The sequence below is a fragment of the Scyliorhinus canicula genome, chromosome 16 (assembly GCF_902713615.1).
Source record: "Scyliorhinus canicula chromosome 16, sScyCan1.1, whole genome shotgun sequence".
In the NCBI taxonomy this organism is placed as follows: domain Eukaryota; kingdom Metazoa; phylum Chordata; class Chondrichthyes; order Carcharhiniformes; family Scyliorhinidae; genus Scyliorhinus; species Scyliorhinus canicula.
The window spans coordinates 60,661,283-60,666,726 of NC_052161.1; the positions used below are offsets into that span (position 1 = coordinate 60,661,283).

Here is a 5,444-nt window from a genome sequence, read left to right on the forward strand (position 1 = left end):
TGAAACGACTGTACTACATTCACATACATTCATCATGTACATTGATACCAGAATATCACTACAATACTTAGAGGATTGACAAAAAATCTTTGCTAGTTTATATGTGGGGGTAAACTTTAAGAAGGGTAGTCAGGAGTATGGAGTTTCTCTGGCTGAAGTCAGCAGTCTGGTGAAATAGCACATGGACAAGTTTAGAGTGAGATGAATGCAGAGTTCTCAGAAGACTATAGGACTCAAGGTGATAGAAAGGGACTCGATCTTGAAGGGACTGGAACACCGGGATGACATTTTTACATTTGTGACCTTCTTCGACCGGAGTCAATGGAAGTCCGTCACTGCCCCCAAAACCTAGCTTAAAGGTCAGGAGTCCAGTCCATATATTCCTGGCTTCTCTGTGTAAATTTTGGATCAGGAGCATCATTAATTGTCTTAAGGTGAGAATTCACACTTAACTCGGGAGCAGGGTCCCACCTGACAGAGCAGCCAGTCCATCAGCAGGCCAGCAGCTCTGTAGGCTCAGCAGTGTCAAGTTTGAGTGGAGCCAATGATGGGACTGCAGGCAGTCTCGGTGAGGAGGGGCCTACAGAGCAGAATGAGAAGGTGATGTACTGGGCAAAACCAATAGGAGATTGAGTACTTCAGCTACAGCTCCTCTTCATCCAATTGGGCATTGAGGCGGTTAAGATTTACTGTACATTTTGTGAGAGGTTCAACGTTCACCAGATAATACATCAATCAGCAGAAAAAAGACAAGTATAAAAACAGACAAGGTTATGAAGTAAATCCCTTTATTTTGCTGGGAGGTTTTTCTGAGATAATAATTGTGTGACCAGAGGTTTCAGGGTCATTGAGTCCCAGAGTCAGGAAAAGGTCTTGGATAATAAAATGGATGGAGGGGCTGGAAAATGGTTCAGTTAGTCCGAGATGGATTTTGATGGGTTTGTCTTTCTCTTGCAGTGACCAAGAGAAGGATTTGTTGAAAGTGAAGCTTGAACAACTTCAATGTCACTTCACATGGGGGCCACAGAAAGAAAATATTGACTTGGATGACATGAAGCAAAGATTAGAAGATTCAATTCAGACGAATGAGAAATATCAACCCAGGTATTACAACCAACTCACTTTTGTAAACTGTCTGCAAGGAAACTATGAGGCGGCTATTCAAAACTTAAAGGAAGCTGAAAATTTTCTGAGGGAGAATCATGAAGATAAATTTAATAAAAGAATCATCATCACCTTTGGAAACTATGCCTGGATATATTATCACATGGGACAACTGACAGAGGCTCAGTCCTACCTCGACAAACTGGAGACGATCTGCAAACAATTTCCTGATGCCTCTCGGTACACAGCAATGATACCTGCAGTATACGGGGAGAAGGGTTGGTCACTGTTGAAATCTGCTGCTCAATATTATGAAGAAGCAAAGGAATGTTTCCAAAAGGCTTTGGAGGAAGATCCTGATAATGTTGAATGGAATGATGGCTATGCGATTGTTCTGTCTCGTCTGGAAACATTTTCTGGAACCCCAGAGAAATGTGAATCCACTCAATCAATGAAGCAGTTTAGACGTGTGCTGGAGCTTGATCCAGATCACGGTGAAGCCATGGTGCTGTTAGCTCTAAAACTACAGGAATTCAATCAAATTGAGGAAGCACTGGAATTAGTTGAAAAAGCGTTGTAGAAGTCCCCTGATTTCCCACATGTGCTTCGCTATGGAGCAAAATTTTACAGATTAAAAGGAGATATGGAAAAAGCGGTGGAGCTGTTGAAGAAAGGATTGGAAATGACCCCACACTCTACGATCTTACACCATCAAATAGGTCTGTGTTACAGAAAGCAAGTATTGTCACTGATCAAAAAGCCATGTCGCAAAAGACCTGGTGACCCTGCTTTTCAACAGAGAGCTGAACTGATTGAACTGTGTAAGGATCATTTTAAAAAGGCTTTTGAAACTCGCCCATTAACATTTATTAGGGCACAGCTGGATTATGCCAGAATCTGTTCATTAAATGAAGAATATGAAAATGTCGAGGAGATCTACAATAACCTACTGAAATCGAAAGATATACCTCCAAGAAATAAGCAGGAAATATGTTTAGATGTTGGATTGTTTGAACTGCGTGAGAAGAAATCGGAATCAAACGCCATCATCCATTTTCTGGAAGGAATGAAAGTCGATTCTAACTCAACGGAAGGAAAAAGGTGCTGTGAGAACTTGAAGTCAATATCAGAAAGATAAATTCGCAGGAATCCAAGAGACAGCAAGGCCCATGGTGTTCTTGGCTTAATGCACCAACTGGATGGGAAGAAGCGCGAGGCTGTTGAAAGCTTTGAAAAAGCCTTGGAGTTGGACCCTGACAATGAAGAGTATCTAAGTGCTCTTTGTGAATTACGCCTTTCCATCTCGGTCAACAATGACTTTCCCAACTAATGCTGAGCCGAAAGATGAATTAACACTCTCTAATCCTTAGACAGCTTCTGGTATTCACTTCACTTATTTTCTGCTCAGGATTTTCTAATGGAGCACATTACACATGTGTGTACAATTTTCAAATAATCTCATTGTAATTATTCTAATTCTCTGTGCTTCATTCAGGAACATTGACCCCACTGGTGAACAAAACAAATAATATTATTCTGTTCTCCCAAGAGTTGCTGTTGTGTGTGGAAAGGTGGAGAGGGAGGGAAGAGTAAAGGATATAAAAATAGGTTAAAATTGGCTAAAAAGAATAAACACAATGGCAGCAGGTATTGATTTCCCAAACAGAGATTTCAATTGTACAATCAGAAGTGGAATGTTGAAATAGCCAATAAAATGAAAGCATGGCTAAGATTTGATTTGTGTGGTTGATCAGTGTGAATGCTGACAGTTTGGTTCGTACAGAACAGGGTGGGGATAAAATCTGCTGGATCATTCCTGACAGTCGGTAATGTTTACGCTCTGTCACCATTTGATGAAACTTAAAGGAATTGACGGAAGGGCACCACCAGGAGTGGAGCCTGCGGCTTAATTTGACTCAACACGGGAAACCTCACCCGGCCGGGACTCGGAAAGGATTGACAGATTGATAACTCTTTCTCATTTCATCTTGGCAACACGGATTAACTTGTACACAACCTACAAAGGGAGACTGCGGGTTGGAGGAAGACATAATAGAGTCAGGAAAAATAAATGAATATAAAATTAGGTGAAAATTTATTCCTGTTATATTTTTGTTGTTAGCCGCAAATAGGAAAAGATGTAGAGGTGCCGCCACGCTCTAAGTTTGTAATATGCGCTGCCGGGTTTACTCAGAGGAGTTGCTTCTGCAGTGTAAGATGGATAACTCCAATCACCTACACAAACACACTGCTGACATCACGACTGATCACTTGATGTTCCACAAGCAGGCAGTATTATTTGAATACTTAACCCCTCCCTCTTTACTCCTTTAGTGCAAACAACTTTTCTTTTACACACTTCAACAACAGACCCAACTAAATTTAACCTGCACCAATATGTTACCCATACGTATATACATTAATAAGACAGTCTCTTTGGAGGATGCCAGTCTCTTTTCGGCAATATTTGATTTCTGGAATCTGGGGCGGGATTCTCCGACACTCCGCTGGGTCGGGGGGCGGCGTGAATCCTGCCCCGACACTGGTTGCCGGATTCTCCGGTGCCCTTTTATTGGCGGGGGCGGAAATTGCGCCCCGCTCTGTCGGGGGCTGTTGGCAGCGGCCCGCCGGCAATTTGCCGCCCCCGATGGGCCGAGCGGCCGATTTCGGCCGGTCCAGCCGGTGTAAATTAGACCAGGTCCTTGCTGGCCTGACCTGGTTCTGCAGGCGGCCTCCGGAGTCCTTGGTGATGCACGGGGGAACCTAGCCCTCAGGGGGCCTCACGGTGGCCTGGCCCGTGATCGGGGCCGACCGATCTGCGGCGGGTCTGTGCCATGGGGGCACTCTTTCCCATCTCGCCGGCTGGTGTAACGGTCCGCCATAGCCGGCACGGAGAAGAACCCCCCCTGCGCTTGCGCTGGGATGACGCCAGTACACGCTGGTGCTCCCGCGCATGCGTCAACTCGCGCCGGCAGGCGAAGGCCCTTCGGCACCAGTTGGCGCAGCGCCAAGCTCTTCCGCACTGGCTGGCATGATGTCAACCCCGCCGGCGCCGGCCTAGACCCTGAAGGTGCTGAGGATTCCACACCTTCCAGGCGCCCTAACGCCAGTGTGGTTCACGCCACTCCTCGGCGCCGGTATGGCCCACCCTGCCGGATAGAGGAAAATCCCGCCCCTGGCTTTTCAAAATCACCGAAGTGCCTTCCGCTTTACTTATTGGTGGTACTTTTTGTGTAACTAAATCGGTATCTGTCTCTGTTAGTACTGAAGATTCTGCAGGGACAGATGCTGTACTTTCCCCTGTAGTAGATCTCAATTCTGTCACATCACTGTCCATACCTTCCGAGGTGAATACAACTGGTGAAGGTTCAGTCCATTCACTTAGTGAACATAATAATTGGTCAACTTGATGACGTCAAACTCTTTCATCATCTGTCAGTATGATGTAACATATCGGACCTGTCTTTGCTCGGATGATGGCTGGTGCCCATTTTTCACTTGTTGTATAGCTCCAACAAAGCCAACATCAGCGCCGGACTCTCACTGATTCCAGGACCTGTGAGGGGCCAGAAGTGGCAGCGGGTAAACCGTCCAGTTCCCGCGGCAAAAACGGCCGGAGAATGGCCGAGTCCGTGGCTGCGCATGCGCAAGGCGACGACCTGCAGCAGTCGCGTCGTACAACGTGGTGCCTGCCATGCATGGACCCGACTTGCCAAATACAGCCCCACAGGCCACCCCCTGGACACCCCTTGGCCACCCCCACCAGTCCCCCCAGCCCTCGCGGAGGCCCCCCCCCCCTCCTTCCCCGGTCATGCTAAATTATCCTAAGTGTCCAAAAACGTTTAGGAGAGGTTATTGGGTTAGGGGGATAGGGTGGAAGTGAGGGCTTAAGTGGGTCAGTGTAGACTTGATGGGCCGAATGGCCTCCTTCTGCACTGTATGTTCTATGCCTATGTCTGAACAAGGCTGGAATGTTAAAAGCAAATTACTGAAAAAGCTGGAATCTGAAACAAAAACAGAAAATACTGGACAATCTCAGCAGGTCTGACAGTACCTGTGGATAGAGCAGGGAACGTATGTTTTGAGTCTGGATGACTCTTTGTCAAAGCGCGAGAGAGAACTGGAATAGAATCAGATTTATACTGTTGTGGGGTGGGATGGGGGTGTGGAGCAGTGGGACTGAATAGAGGGCCAGTGATAGGTGGAGATTGACAAAGATGCCGTGGGCAGAAAGACAAACGGAACATAAATAGGGGTGGTCAAGGCGGTAGCACAGTGTGTAGCACTGTTGCTTCACAGCTCCAGGGTCCCAGATCAATTCTCGGCTTGGGTCACTGTCT

At 46.5% G+C, this 5,444-nt stretch overlaps 1 pseudogene; it reads left to right on the forward strand.

The window, feature by feature from the left end:
* Positions 1 to 889: 889 nt before the first annotated feature.
* On the forward strand, positions 890 to 2,730 carry LOC119950989 (annotated as a pseudogene).
* Positions 2,731 to 5,444: the final 2,714 nt, after the last annotated feature.